The 16,609-nt window shown below is 38.4% G+C and overlaps 1 protein-coding gene across 2 annotated transcripts in view; it reads left to right on the forward strand.

Annotated features, from left to right (window-relative positions):
• The window catches only part of baz2bb (bromodomain adjacent to zinc finger domain, 2Bb), a 59,977-nt gene that overhangs the window by 7,705 nt on the left and 35,663 nt on the right, over positions 1 to 16,609 (forward strand). For both annotated transcript variants that reach the window (XM_030427792.1, XM_030427793.1), the window contains exon 2: positions 3,439 to 3,481. The gene's annotated coding sequence lies outside the window, so the exon portion shown is untranslated. The remainder of the gene's footprint in view (positions 1 to 3,438; positions 3,482 to 16,609) is intronic.

Raw genomic sequence — 16,609 nt, forward strand, 5'->3', positions numbered from 1 at the left:
AAAAGGGAGCACACGTGCGAGTACGGATTTTTCTCAGTAATGGGTAATCTACTCATCTACTAATTTCTATTTCAATCCTTACAACGCTGTTACCGTTACCGACTATTAAATGTGGCGCATTAGAAACTGAAGTTGATCATTGAAGTGTTTTCATCCGACTCGGCTCTCAGCCACCGGAGCTGCAGAGCTGTTTTATTTTCCTCCGGTGAGGGAGGAGGGAGGGGCGGGACAACCGCATAAGTGATGATGATTGGCTCACTAACGTTGAGTGAGAGTTCTTAAGCCAATCAGTGGCAATGTTCGGTTTACACACAAGCCACACACGCACACAAGCAGCCTCACACACACAAACTGGCAGAGGTGAACTGAAGCAATGAAGAGTCCGGAGGGAAAGTTAACGTTTTCAAAGTGGAAGTACAGACACTACTTTAATCTCCTTTGTCCACGTCCATTGTAAGCAACTCTGATCTAATGAAGCATCTCTCAGTGGCACACGCTTCTACAAAACTAACACTGGCTAAAAACTCCGTTGCTGGCGCTGTTGATGATGATAGCAGGCCAGGTGTGGCTAACGTGAGCTCCACTAACAGCTTCACAAAAACTTGTGACACAGACTGAACTGAATGCAATGATAGACAGGTATGTTGTTGAGAACTTGCTCCTGTTATCAACAGTTGACTCAGACTCCTTCAGATCACTCATTGGTAAAATATCGGGGAGAACAGGAGCCGGTCCGCCATGCATAACTACATTTTCTAAATACATATGTAGATGCCGAGTACGCTAAAATGAATGCCGAGCTCAAAAGGAGGAAGAAATAAAAGTAACGCAATAGTTACTTTTCCTGGTAACTAATTACTTTTATAGTGGAGTAATTCAGTTACTAACTCAGTTAGTCAGTTTAAAAGTAACGTGCCCAACACTGGTCATAGCTTACAACTTTTCTTTTTTCACACGCTGGATAAACTCAGCCAAGAGTGCCAGGCGACCTGACTACAGAAAGATGTGGGACAGGGATGTTCTCTGTGTTTAATTGAGGGTTGCAGTAGGCCTTATGATGGCACTGTGTTTATATGTTTGAGTGCACATGTGTGTTACTGTGTACGTGATTTAAGTGTTAATAATAAAATTGTGTTATTTAAGAAATTTCAAAGTGCTCCTAAATTTTTTCTGTGCTCCTAAATTTTTTAATTTAGGAGCACCTGTGCTCCTAGTGAAAAAGCTAAGCGTACAGCCCTGCATGGCTTCCTGTTTTTTGTGACCCTTCTGTTGAGGTACATAGCATACTGATCAGATACCAAATAATTAAGTTAAAACACTGCACACAACTGATTGGTCAATCAGGGTATCCAGAGTCCTCTTGTAATCTGCGGCAAGCCCCCAGAAGGAGCGCTAGGATTTAAAGACAGGTTGACAAAGTCAACTTACAAGTTGCGTGTGATGCACCGTGGCCCTGGGGTCTTTTTCCCGATATTTCACATTGTGAAACAAGCGGCTTTAAAACACTAGTTACATTATTTTGAGCACGACAACCCAGTAAAACTAACTTTTCAGAATTTGAGCCGTTTGGTCAAATAATATTTTGAAAGCTGAGACGAGCCACTCCCAACAAACCCAATCTACCTCCTCCTACGTCCCTTTAGCACCTTAAAGGGCTATATATATATATCATTTATTTATATTTATATTAGTATTTGTTCTATGTGTTGCTTTTTTTATTTGTTGCTGCGGGAGCACCCTCAATTTCGTTGTACTCTCCTGTACAATGACAATAAAGACTATTTTATTCTATTCTATTCTATTAAATAATTTTACTCATATTAAAGTTAGCCAGGCATGAAGTTAGTTGGCTCAACGGGTGGAAGTTTCTATTACGCATACTCTATGGGCGACACAATGCGGAAAATGTTGATAATGTCATACCTGGGACGTCAAGCTTTTTTCTCAGCTTTCATAGGAATGAATGGGGCACATCTTCTGACACTGCATCCAGAGCTCCCTTCCACATTTAAGAGCCCTATCTCGGGCAAACATGCAAAACAGATCTATGGTTTAGGTACAGTTACCGCAGTTTAAGCAAAGGTTTTAAAATTTACTTTACCAAAAGTACTTTGATGGAAGCTGAAATGTTGCCATTGCATTTAATGTTACTTATTTAAAAACCTTCATATTAATAATAGTATTTGTTGGAGATGCTGGTTTGTCAGAGCTGAGAGCCTGAGATTCATCAGTGAAGAAAATACATGCTACAGATCCAGTCGCGACTCGTAACAAACATGACAAACACAAGGTTGATCAAACTGACCTCACTGGAGAGCAGAAACCCTCAAATCGTTTACCACAATAAGACTATAACCTGTTATTGGTACCTGTTAGTTATCCCTCATGATTTAGTAAACAGCCTCTAACCTGAGGAGAGTAACTTGAGGAGGCTCATCCTTGTAGTAGTTCAAAGACTTGTTGCAACAACCAATTATTTGAAACTAGAGAGTGACCTTTTTAGTCACAGTGCTGAATCAAACCTGCAAGTGTAGAAGACTGTAATCTCTTTAACACTGGTATTCACACAACAACATGACAGATGGCACTGTAAGGTGACCCACATGTAGATGACACAAGTGTTGCTGCCACTGATGTGAAAGCATGAATGCTGTACTTGTAAGATATGATTGGTCTTCTCTTTACTGTTCACAATCACACCTTGTATTTATCTCATTTGGATGTGAATGCTTTTGTAAACTTTTTTCCATAAGATAAATTGCAACTGCACTGTGTGATTTAGTTCACAGTCACTAAACAGGGTCATGGCTTCAGTTCTCTGGTTGTAGAGACAAGTGATTGAGGATTGATTCAAAGACTGAACCTGGTTCAGGCTCCATTTCCTTTACATTCCAAACAAAATGAACCCAGATGGTAATACATAAATAGTATACATGTGGTGGCTGGACAGAAATGTTTGCAGTGCCTAACATATGTGTGTCTCGTTAGCGGAGAGGGGCTTCGTGAGAGGAAAAACATTAAGGATAAACATTGCTTTGTTGTGCATTTCTATTTCAGTATGAATACAATTTGAAGCTTGGTATTTAAGCATTTTTTCAATTTCTACTCAAAATAAAAGCTTTTTATTTGATGGATGTTCCAAAGGTCATTCCATTTTTCTGCAAGATCCAAATGTTGGCCATATAGCTGCTCTTGTCATAGAGTCAACCATAATCCAATTTCTCCAAGTGTTTTTGTCATGTCCCACTGCCCTGTGTTGTCTCTTGGTGCAGGAGTTTGATTTTCTGCTGATGTTGAGAATGGATAACTCATTTGCCCATGGATCCATATTACCATTTTTATTTCATTTTCATGGAGCTTTGAGATGGGAACGATGCTGAATGAGTAAATCGATAAAAGTCAGGCAATAAATCTGACTGTGACTGTCTCGTGTTTCAGGTGCAGAGCGAGGATGTCGCAGAACTGAGGACAGTCTCATGCAGTAAGTGTTTGGTTACATCAGCTACCCATTGTCCATCTCTGCCATTTTGCTCTTTGAAGTGGCTCTTTTGATTTTGTACAGGGGAAAAAAACAGTTTGCTCTGTTAAATTGGAAAAAGTAACTCATGAATGCAAATGCAGGACTAAGCGGAGCACCTCATTTTAAAGTATTATTTAGGTATAGGATTAAAATTTTCCAATTAGGTTGAGATTTAACAAAGTCCTCCTTTATGAAATTAGTTTGTGCTGCATTACACTTTGCTCTCGTTTTGTGTGTTAATCTAATTAATTCCTGTCTTTCTTAGAATTAGAGTGTCAAGGCTTCAGAACATATTTAAATCTCATGGGGGAGGAAGGAAAACTTTTTTGACTATGGGGTATGTTAAGATAAATTACTGTGAGCCAAACAAGGCTAATTGGTGGGGTTGGAGCCATTGTTTGGCATTGTTTTAAACTTTAATTCGGGCTACTTCTGCATATACAGATGATTCCTAGCTGCTATTAAAAATTGAATTCTTGCCCCGAGACAGAGCCTGAGCTCTACTCCATCAGAAAGTGTGACATGTGTTTTTTTTCTCTGACTGCAATACTTGCTGCTAATATTATGAGGGAGTTCATTTGCTGTCTGGCAAGTGGCAATACGTTTTCTCTCTTGAACATGCTAGATTATGGAATAGGTGTGAATTAATGAGAGGTCTTTATACTGAACAGTGAATATATGACAAAAGTTGCACTTGCTTTTCTTACTTAACTAAAATAAAATAAAATTAGTTAATAGAAAGATGTGTTCAGATGTAGCTCAGTGATCGATGCTGCTTGGTTCTGGAATGATGTTTGCTCCCATTTAGGGTTCAGTCCTTCCTAAATGTTTCCCTCTTGTGTCTTTGCTACTCATTTTTGTGCTTCCAAAATCTTCAGCATTAAGTAAAATCATAAAGGTGAGCAGATCTGCTCACTTAAATTTCATGGCATCATTTCAGCATTCTTTGCTTCATAAAGGTTATGACATGTACATGGCCACCTCCCGAGAAAAAGAGAAGTCTCCCACTGTTTATGTGACTGACCCTGGAAAGAGACAGGTCATCTTCAGCGCTGTAGATGAGCCGAGTTGAAATGGCAGTGGCAAAATGAGCCTCGCCACAGGAATCCCATCATCTCTAAACCTGAGCACTCTCCCTTTTATCTGTGTGAAGGAGAGGCCCTCAAGGATTTATTATAGCAGTTATGAGTAACCTTCAGTTTACCTACAGGGCCCAACAGCAAGTTTCCGAAACAGCTGCCAGGTTGGGAAGTTACAGTCAGCCTTGGCTTTTGGTTGTTCATAGCTGACACAACAGTTGCTATACAGCTATTTCACAGTCCTGATGTGACTGTCGGTCATTGAACACCCACATATTGTTTTCATGAATATTCAGCTTAGAAGGAAGTAGTAAGCTGTGGTGTTTGAGAACATTCTCACTCCTGTAGACGGTTTGCTCTGATCTGGATCAGTTGATGAGGTTGTAAACTTGGGAGTGTTTCCCCTCTTGGTTGGGTTTTTGTTTTTTCCTGCACTGTGAGGGGGGAGAGAGAAGAGTGAATAACATGTACCAAGGGTTACTGGCTAGGATTGAACCAGTGTCAGATTTAACAAGAGTAATTAGCATAGGTTTAAAAAGAAAAAAACAACCTGAAAGTCCAGTGAGTATTTTCATATTATGAAATCGGTGTACACTGTGCATCTGTGCAGCGGTCTCTCTGATTGCTTTGTTCAAGCTCCACTTCTCTCCTGCCTATATAATTTGATCAGCTTTGATGAAAGTTTACTTTTCTTTATGGGTAGTTGAGACATGTGTTGCACAGGCAAACAGTAGGAAAGTTTTACGTTAAACTGTGAGCAGTGATCCCATCTTTCCTCTACTAAAGGGAAAAGAGTAAAGGAAACGTAGAAGAAAGGGAAACTAATGAAGAAGGATTTGGTGAAAAGGGCAGGGTGGATACCAGTAACTAATCCCGACCTGATCTCTGCAAAGTACAAGGATCTGTGATTTGTCTGAGCTCCAACCGATGTTTCAAATTGATCCAGAAAAAAGCGTCAGTAAACACATGTACAGAGATCTAGACCAACTTTAATCAAGCAAAAGGAAATGTAAATCAGCTCTTCAGTGAACACCATGTGCCTGCAGCTGCGTTGTAGTAAAAGCCAGCCAGTGCTGGCATTCATTTCTATACCACTTCAACACAATGGAGATACAAAGCAGACAAAGGGCATGTCTGGCTCCACACAAAGCACACATGCTTGTTTTCTGAAGAATTGTTAAGGGATGACAAAGTGAAGCAGGACCATGTTCCATTCCACTATTAAAATGTCAGGTAAATTCTAATCCTATAAACAAATGAGTTTATTACAATGATGTTTAAATGAATAATCAACAATAATTTAAGTATCTTAAGGATTTTGATAATTTCAGCTTTATTATTTTAAGGGTCTAAACAGTCATGTTCTCATTTGTTATTACTTCAAAAGTAGTACTATTATTTTTATTTTTGGTATCAGCAATTTCCCAGTTTTGAGAGGGGTGGAGGCTTAAGGACTGGTGAGTTTTATGCTTTATATGCATCATGTTGTGATTTTTCCCTCTTTATTTAAAACAAACATTTGATATGTTTTAATAGTTTAGCTTTACAGTGTAGGCTGTAGTGATATGATGTGTTTCAACTGTAGTACATATCAGAGCCCACTTTTTTTGTGCCCAAAGGGGGAACTAGCATGTATGGGGGGATGTATGTAGGACAGAAAAGAGAAGTGATGAAAGAACCCAGCAGTGTGAATGGGATGAGATATATTAATTTAATGAATATTTGATATTACAGTAATTCACTGAAATGGTTGATGGTGATACTTTGTCCTATCAGCTTCTCTTAATTGAAAGATGAAGTCGTGTGTGTTGCATGTTTAGAGGATTTATGTTGACTTTGAAATGAAATACCCTACTCACAGCTCCAGAATAGCTTTTAACAAAAGTTGCACTGATGCATCTAACTTTTTCAATCAGGTGCACCAGCATCAAATTAAGATGCACCCAATAATACATTTTTCATTTAATTTCAAAATGGGAATAAAGGTATTCACATCATGGCACACGCAACAAGAAATTGCGATTACATTTTTTTTTTTTTTTTTTTACATTCTTTTACTCTGACCAGCTGAATATGTGGTGTACTGGTGCAACCAATATACATTTTTGGTTGCATGTGCTGTTCTTACTTCCTGGTATGTACTGCAAACCAAGCCATAGTGGCGTATGTGCAAAGGCAGCTTTTTGGACAAGTACATATACAAGGAATTTCGTCTATGATTCTTTAATTGCTTTCAGTGCAGTGTTTCCCCTAGGATAGAGTTGTAGCAGTGGAGGTGAGTGTTCACCCGCGTGCAAAAGCAAAGCGCAAAGTGCACCCTGCCGGGAGGTTTCTATGTGTCTGCCAGCACCAGAGGGGCTCTTTAGGCTTAAGTACATAACAGTACATTTGTGCACAGTAATCAGCAGGGGAAATGTCTGTCTAGCTAACATATGAGGTGTCTCAAGCTTTAGGAAAATGTACTTTTATTGAACACAATAAAAGTAAAATCTTTTAAACAATTATTGACAATAATTTCACAAAAAATATATTAACAACCAACCATATACAGTAAAATCACATAAGACAAATACTAGAAAAATCCAAAATGCCTCTGTGAAGTAATCTGTCAGTAACTTGAAATCGACAGCTTTCGTGCGTCACAGTGGCCCTCTCGCATAGTAATGCGAGACAGTAGGAATTTCCGACCTACTACTAGAAAAAGTACACTGGAACACCACTCAAAGTCAGAGTCCTTACTTGTGAACTCGGCACAAATCCATCTACCCCAAATGATAATCCTGAATCCGTGATCAGTGTTGCTTGCTTCATGGTTGACATCTACCCGGGGCTTGTTAAAATCGTTGTGCTGACATTAGCAAGTAAACTCAAAGTTTCTCGTTGCACCCTCTCCAAACCTGGCGCTAACGTTACCTCCGTTGTGGTGTATGCTGAGAGACGGCACAGCGCAGCACGGCACAGCATGGAATAGCGGAGTTTAGCACTGCGCATCTTGCAACCAAGATAATATGACAATGCAACTGCAGTTTATTATTCTAACAGCTGTAAGAAATAGCATAACAGGCTTCATAGAATCGATAGGTTGCCCACTGTGGTTTGTGATTTATTTTCATAAATCGTTTCAAACAGGTGAGTGATTGACCTGGATATGAAGCGACCATAGCGCAAAATGATATAACGTTTCTAAAGAGACAAGACTGAGCCCACTCTCCACCTCTCCTCGTTAAATAAAAATTAAAATAAAAAGTGGCGGTCATATTTCAGCAGTGGCGGTCTGCCGCTGCTAGGTGCATATAGGGGAAACACTGCAGTGCACAGGGATAGACATAACACCAAAGAACAAGGACAGCAAAGCTATCCAAATAAAGTTTAAAGAATAGACAGGTATATTATGTACACAAGTATGTGAGACTTGCAGTGTATTCTGGCTGATGCTCGGGCACACTCACTGTTTTCTGAATATACTGTTTAGGTTTCTCTGGTGATCTATAGCCTGTTTGAAGGGAGTAATATAATATTTCAGGTAGAGGCAGCACTATGGATTTATATGGAGCAACTTGTATCTGCTCAGTAGGGATAAGACCACTGGGAGGAAGGTAGTACTGCATAGTGGTTTGAGTTATAGGCAGCTGTAGTCGCAGAGGATAGGTTGTTGTCAATAAAGTGGAATAAATTATACTATATGTGCTGTCGTCTTGGGTGACAGGTCAGACAGGCCTGGGTTTTGGGATAACATCCCAGTAGACCAAAGTTAGGAGGTTGTTGGAAGGCTGTAGGCCTGTTACTGTGTCTCTGAGGTGTGCAGATGGCATTGAGGAAAATTGAATTTTCTTGGGTGATCATGGACAGCTGCCTGCTGTTCCTTCTTTAATGTTGGTATTAAGTCTTCATTGGACAACAGGGATTTTCAGAGCAACATTTTGCATATCAAAATAAAGATCTTGTGTCTTGGAAATGCTTCCAAGTCTGTCACTTTCTGCAGGCTTGTTTTGCTCCTCATTTAATGTATGTATGATAAGCTAGAAATTGTTGAGCCTTGCAGCTGCTTGATTATAGATCGCTCAAATTTGATCAATTCTGATAAAATGCCTGTTGTTCTTGAGCTTCAAAAATGCCACTTAGCTGGATGAGAGTTCGATGGCAGTCTATAGAATCTGTGGTGTCAGCACTCAGATGGGTATAGAGGTGACACCAAGGTGAACGCAGCGTTGTAGAATGGTTGGAAATCATTGATATTCTGACTCGGAGGCTGCAAATGGCTCGGTGGCAGATGGAGTCTTTGTCAGGGAAGAAAAATGGCAGCTCGGGAACATCAACGCCATTTTCCCTATCAGCTTTGCTGGCGGTCGGTGACCTTCTGCTGCTCACAGAGATCCCCCCTTAGCACATGATCAATTATCTCTCTTCCATTGTTTACTAAGCTAGAGGAAAGGGATTTAAATGTCATTTTTTTACACAGAGATTGCATGTGTAATCATGAAACTGGTGTTTGTTGTTAGTGCTTTATGAGGAAGCAAATTGTAGTTTGTGAACAAGCAAGTTTTTTGTACCTGTTTTAAGCACAGTATAAAGATAAATCGGATTTGAAATACCAATACATGACAGCTGTTTAGCTCCATTTATTTCATGTTGTTACAGAATTTTTGTGATTGATTCGAGTTCCAAACAACATCGTTAATGGAAGAGATTTCTCAGGAGTATAGATATATCGCACGGCTTCTATTTGGCAATTGGTTGTCATTAACATTGCGTGACTGAAAATAAATAATTTACGAAGGTGAAAATGTTTATGCAAATAACATTAATTTGGTAATGGCTCTTCTCATTACACAGATAACACAGGCACACAGAATAAAACCGTGATATGCAGTCATTAGTCTTGGCTGTAAACAAATCGAAGTCAGAATAAAATATTGAATGAACCTGGGGGAAATGAGCTAAAAGAATAAACGATGCAAAAAAGCAAATGACATTGAGACCCCAGTTTAATATGTATGCATTGCAGAGTGATGGTTGATTTCATTAGTAGATCTCATTGTCATGCATTGACTGTCTTCCTGCAGCAAAAAGAATATTGTATTCACGTAGCCTAAATATTCAGGAGAAAATGTTTGGATTTGAGTGGCATCTTTCAGAGAGAGTGAAGTGTTGTCTCCTTACCCCAGATTCTGATTATTCATTATGTTGAATCTCTAAACAGCGACCTTCATTCATTCAAAATATTGTGTTATTTATTTTTTAATCATAATATTTGCATTATCTTGCACATATTTGCCAGTTTTGCACTAATGTTTAATTGCAATTTAAAAATAAACATCCATATGATCAGGCACTAAAAAAGCTTTAGGAGTTAAAAAAGCTTTAGCATATATTAGCCATGCATATTGATATAAAGGTTGGTTGGTGGGTCAGCTGCTCCCTTTGGGCATTAGCCACTTACTTCTGTGCTCTTCTCTCAATTTAAAAACTTAACTGCATGTTCCACATTTTGGTATATGTGTTACAAAAATCATATTTTGTATGTTAGGTATTTGCTTTAGATCATTGTCATGTTTGGAGCTAACCATACACAGGTAGTTTTTCTGTCTGTATGGAGGATGATATTAAGCTGCGATGCCATGCACCCTTCCTGCCCTCTTTCAGGCCTGGCTGCGCACAGCTTTCAGAGGGCACCGCTTGTCGAGATTCACTAACAGGAACTGTGTGAAGATTTTTCCATTAGTAAGGCTCTGTCTGCGCAAGGTGTTATGTTTCACACTATCCTCATACAGTTAGCCTGCAATGACAATACTAGCAAGGACAGATGCTGCTCCTCATTTGGCTCACAGGTGGTAACCTGCTTAAGTGAAAGTACATGTATATCAGTATTAGTTTGGCCTATGCCAGAAGTAACTCGTAATGTCCTGAAGGTAGAGCTCTAAACGAACTTCAAAAATGCTGCAGGCAAACAAATTGGATGCCTTTTGGTTATCCTTCAGGTTATTATGATATGGTCAAATGTTTCAACTAGATATGGTTTCTGACTGATTATGTTCTCTGTTGATTTTAAAGTGCAGTTTAAGTAATACCATGAACCTGTTGTGTCTGCATCTTGTTGGTATTTCGTCAGCAAAAATGTTTTTGTCTGATTTGCATCCCACTCAGCTACTTTCTGTGACAGAGGTAGTCATGGCCTCCTGTTGTTAGGATTAGAAGTTATGTTGGTATATCTGGAACTGCACATGCATGAGTTTACTGTTATCTACATCTCTGTTTTATACCCTCAGCTCTTTGAGTGTGTTGAGTGCCACTGGGGTTAATTTTTTTTTCTTTCTGTTTTTGTTATGAACCGCTTTTTTTATGTGCTACCAACACACATCAAGATCTTTCTTTCAGTACCAATGACTCTGTTGGGCTTCGACCAGATAGGCCTAGAAACCAAAATCCCTTCTTATACATTTATGCATGCATTTGTGTGCCACATCTAATGGAATAAAGATTAAGTAAATTACACTGACAACAGACTAAAAAGCACAAACTTCATCTGAGACATATTTTTTGAATGCAAAAAATTCCCTGATGTATTCCATTCATGTTTGCAGAGTCACAAAGTGTGATTGAAGAACAGCTGAAACGCTAGACGCTTGTCTTGAAAGTAGACATAAATCTGCTCACTGTTTCTTTGTTTCTGTTTATTTTTTGGCTTTAGTACACAGCCACATTGAAGCTATAAAACAAGAGCTTCATTTATCTCAAACAGATGGTATTTGCAAGGTACAGGGCAGAAGAGGGGTATGACAAACACATTTTGCCATACTTGTCATTTATTTTATTTTTACACAAGCGGTTATTGTGTTGTTTGTTGGTGATTGTTTTTGTTGAGAGTATTAAAAAAAAAAAAAAAAACAGGATACACAGGAAGTAAGATAACCTATAGTACTAGGTACTAAGTGGAGAAGGGGTAGGAATTAATAAGCTAATGCTTCTTCCTACTCCTTTTCAAACATACAAGGGGTTTTAATGACTAGTGCTTCAAGTGTAATATATTTTTCACATGTTTGAAATAAAGCATCCATTCATTCATTCATTCATTCATTCATTCATCTCACTCTCTTTTTAAACTTGTCAGGACTTTGGCAACAGAACTGTCAAAATCAAAGAAATTCATATCACTAGTCCTAATAGTGGTACCCACGATGTCCACAGTTTTTGTAAGTAGTTTTGTGGTTTGTATTGTATTGTATTGTATTGCATTGTATTTAATCAGTTCAACAAGAAAATGCTTGCTTGAGAGCAGGGACTTTCTGGGGGCAGGAACTATTGCCTACAACTGGAACTAGTAATTGTGGTCACAATGTACTAAAAGCTCTTCAGTTCCCTTGAAAAATGTATGTGTGTGTTTGTTTTTTCAGTCTAGGTCATGTCCCTAGGTTAAAGTGAAAAGCCCCCCGCTTCAGTACCTCTTGGGGCTTATGTTTTGGGCATTATGGTGCTTTTACATGTTGTCACCACCTATTTAAAGCTAACTCCCTTAGCAGTTCGAAGGTATATGCACAGTATCATAGTTGTATTTAATTTTATAAAGTAGAAGGAGCTATAGTCCCGAAACAAAATCCAATATTCCCTGTCATATTCCAAATGAACTCTGATAATATTTTATTTGATATAATTATTATTCCATCAATTATTTAAATGTCACTTATTATCATGGTCACTGTAAGTGGTCAGTCTTGTTCAGTACCATATAGTTTTTGTTAGCACCACAAGCTACTGTAAAGTACACAGTGTCTGACGTAGTGCAAGCAGGTGATGGAAATATTCATTTAGCAACAGAGAAGAAGCTCTTTCAGTGAAGATGGCTCAGAGGCAGACAGGAAATTAGTTATTTTACCCGCACATTCATCAAAATAAAAATAGTCTGATGAGTATCCCAAGTGACTCCCCCACATCTATTGAAGCCACAGCTGCACGCGCTGTGCTCTTAGTATTAACTCTCCAATGAATTTCAGGTGTTTTTGAGCACTATTAAAACAAGACTCCTTTTTTTCCTATTTTTTTTTCATCTCAAAGAACATTGTCCTATGTTTTATCCCATAAGAATTTGCATATTTGGAATAATGAAATGCCCCATTTACTTTAATAACCTTCACCTATTAGTTCCCAAAAATTACAATGTGAAACGAAGTTAAAAATGTGCCTAGAACAAAGAACTCTAGATGGCAAAACTGTTAGATATTTGTCTTTTGACACTTCAGTATCTGTTAACCTTTGATTTAATGCCCAACATAAGCAGAATGTCAACAGGGACTGTGCACCAGATTGTTCAGTCTTTGGCTCTTTTAAAGCCCTCTGACAGATCACAGCATTTTATTGAAGGTGAAATGCAGAATGACCAGAGCATTATGGAATAAAGTTCATGTGTGAAAGTGGGAAAATATTTTTTTTCATGAAAAATAGAAATGTATATCACAGTCGTTTGTCCCAAAATATGCAGCATGCAAAAAAATATTCACTGGGTTCAACTCAAACTAAGTATAGAACAGTATATGACAAAAGACATTTAACTTTTACCATTGTAAAGCACACACTGCATTACACAGTTTTTCTTCGATTGTTCTTCTTTTCTGTTTGTGGCCTGTCAAGTATAAGATTGCTATGACAGGAACTGTCACAGTAGGCTTTATCACAGGGGGAAATAAAGCAAGTTTTTGCAATCTCACAGCCTTAGTGGTTTCATTTCACTGAACATTTGTGGGGAAAACAAAACTGCTGATCATTTGTGAATGTGCTGAATCAAACTTTTAACATTTCAGTTTTTTGCTACTGAGTCAAAGCCACTGTTAGGTTGGATTTGCTGGTGGTTTAAAGATGAACTGAATAAGTATGTCAGATTTTGCAATAATGGAAAAACTCTAAAATCAACACTGAAAATTAATTTGAATAATGGTAAATGAAAAGTCTTTTGGATTTGTACTGTTTGTTGTAATAAGAAGCCATTTGAAGATGTCACTGGAGCTCTGGGGAAAAATTGATAATTTTCACAATTGTTATTTTTTACATATGTCAACTAAACTAATTGTACTTTACTAATAGAAATAATCAGCTGATTATTTGATGATGCAAATTGTTATTATTATTATTATTATTATTATTATTATTATTATTATTATTATAAGTTCCCACTCTAAAGCAGACACTTTTTAACTGTAGGGGTTGAAATGAAGTTATTGTATAAAACAGGTGTATTTTGCTTTTGCGGCGTTTCCCAATATTAAACTAATATTGTTTTTAGTCAGATCAGGTAACCTTGGAGGGAAACCTTGCTCTCCTGTATGAAAAAAATTATAAATGTGTGCATGCATATCACATATGAGAATGAGTTTTTTCTTTGTATTACAACATACTGTAGTGTAATCAGCCATGCACTGATTAGAAGTTCAAAATATTTAAAATACTGTTATGATTGACGATACAAATTTAGTAAAAAAAAAAAACCCAAAAAAAAAACAGATGTCAGTATTTTTTTTATACAAGCTTGCTTTTTTTTATAAGTTCACGTTGCTACAACAGAACTGTGTTTTTCAAGGCAGCTCTCTCCAGGCGGGAATTATTAATCCTGTACTACAGTATGTTTTTTTGCCTTTGGCACTGGTGATGGAGACATTTCACAAGAATGTAATTTCTCCTGATTATAAATGCAAATTTCTCACATCTAGTAAATCTGTTAGACTTAATATTTTGCTGCCGTATGTGCTCAAAGATAATAACTGTGTTTAAAGGTACACCCCCTCATTTTGTTACCGTACCAAATGGTGCCCCCTGAATGCTAAAATATTCTTCCTGCTCACTTCTGATCTTTTAGGAACTGTGTCATGAGGAGTGAAATCAAGAATTTATCTCTAACATCTCAATAATCCCACTGTTTGCAGACTATATCAAGATAAAACACTATTGAAAATAGTTTGTAAATTCTACATAGTATTACTTTCTAAGTGATTTTTTTTGTGTCTCCAATATTCCCCTTTTGCTACCTAATGTGCTGAATTCAATATCCTAACTTAATAAATGGAGAATGCAGCTGTGGTGTGGACAACTTTGTGTCATTGTGTAGCTTGAGGAGGTAATTGTTTCCTTTTCACAGTAAATGGCTTCCAAATGACTGCCTGAAAACAACCTGTCAGCCGGTGACAGCTTGTCTACAGGTATAACCTAAAGTACACCATTTTAGATTTCCTCAGTTCGTTTTACCTTTTTTTCTGCTCCAGACCATATGTATTGCCTTTTAATATGTGTTTTCACTGCCTCGCACACTGCTAGTGATATTACAAGAGTTTTTATTGGCATACAGTATGAAGGTGAACATCAACAGTGATATGACAAGGGGAGTATTGTATGATGAGATCGATTTCTTTGTTACTAATGCTTAGGCCTGAGCTGGATGACTGTGAGGTGCAACTGATATTTCAGCAGTTGCAAAACTTGAACAACTATGGCTCAATCACATTTCCAATGTTTACTTCTACCCCTTGTTGGCCCCTTACCCATCAGCAGAGTTACAAGGAGTAGTGGTTGAATTCTGCCTTTATGAAATAGGACAGCCCTTCAATGACTTAAATGTCAAATGGCCATCTTGGTAAAATCACAATGAATGAATCACATAAAGAAAAGGACATAAAACATTTATCAACAGGGTTCCCATAACCCTCAGTTTGAAGTTTGCCTCTAAAAAAATTATCTTTGTGTGGAGGGCCAAGTAGCTGTAACACTACATCCTACCTATCTATCCCAAAAAAGGGAAAGGGACACCATATTCCTAGGCGTGGACACACAAATTAGAGGGTTAGGGCTAAGTGGTAGAGGCATGGAGTGTATTGGGATTGGGCCTTAGGACAGCAGAAGAGTGTAGATGCTTTACGTTCGATTTCATTTACAATATCTACCCCCACCCCTCGTTTTTGAGTGTCCTCTGCCCCTCAGAATAGAGTTACAAAGGGATATTGGTTGAAATCTCCCCCTATGAAATGGGACATGAACTGACCCTCTAAAAAACCTCACTTTGGAGGAGCATGTAGCCCCAACACTTAACACAATCCCTCTATCCTAACAAGAATCGAGACATAATAAAGCCTAGGTGCGAACATAAAACTAAGGGGTAGGGCTAAGTGGTTTGGGCAAAGGGTGTATTGGGATTGGGCCTTAGTTTCAGACCTCACTTCAGAGTCCGTCAGTGCTGGAAGGTCTCATGCTTCTATCAGTGCATCATGTTAATCCCTGTTGTCTTTATCGCGCTTACTCCTTGTCTGGAGTGTTGAGAGCCCCGCTTGTTTCTCTGTGCTTCAAGAGTTGGTCATGGGGGTATTAAGTCCCATGGTTCTCCACATCAAAGTGACTGTTGTAGAGATGGGCTGTGTCAGTCGTCATTCAGCTCCATTAGACGGCTGTTGCAAAAGTCCAACTCTTGGTGTTCTCCTTTTGGCAGCCTGACATTATCTAGCTGGAAGTCACTTTGCCAAATTATGAGGTGAAATTTTTTGATTATGCTGCTTTTCCGATATGATTGACCTTCATTTAGGACAACCAATGTGTGCACAGGTGTTTGTTTGAATGTAACCAGCGTCTTCTGCTTCAATAAAGCAGTGGACATATGGACACTGTGTGACTAATGCTTTGAAAGGGACACTCGGGATCTGTTTTATTGCTTCATTTGGCACACCGCAGTCCCACTTCCCATTATGGTTGCCATGTGATTTATGTTGTACTCTTTGGAGAGTGAGAGAGAGAGGCGCTGGGAATGAAAAAAAGCTGTGATAGCGATGTTTACCTTGATCCTGGCTGGCTTTTTTATTTCATCTTGGGCATTGACAGTGGGGAGAAACGGGTTACAAGCTCTGTTAAGACCCATGTTTTACATTACATAAATGCTGTTTCTCTTATCACCTAAAGCATGAGGATACTATTGACATTGCAGTGTCAAGCTTTTAAGATTGACCAAACCTTTTACTTTGTGTGATTTAGTCTATGCATCAAGAAA

This window comes from Sparus aurata, chromosome 9 (genome assembly GCF_900880675.1).
Source record: "Sparus aurata chromosome 9, fSpaAur1.1, whole genome shotgun sequence".
NCBI lineage: Eukaryota > Metazoa > Chordata > Actinopteri > Spariformes > Sparidae > Sparus > Sparus aurata.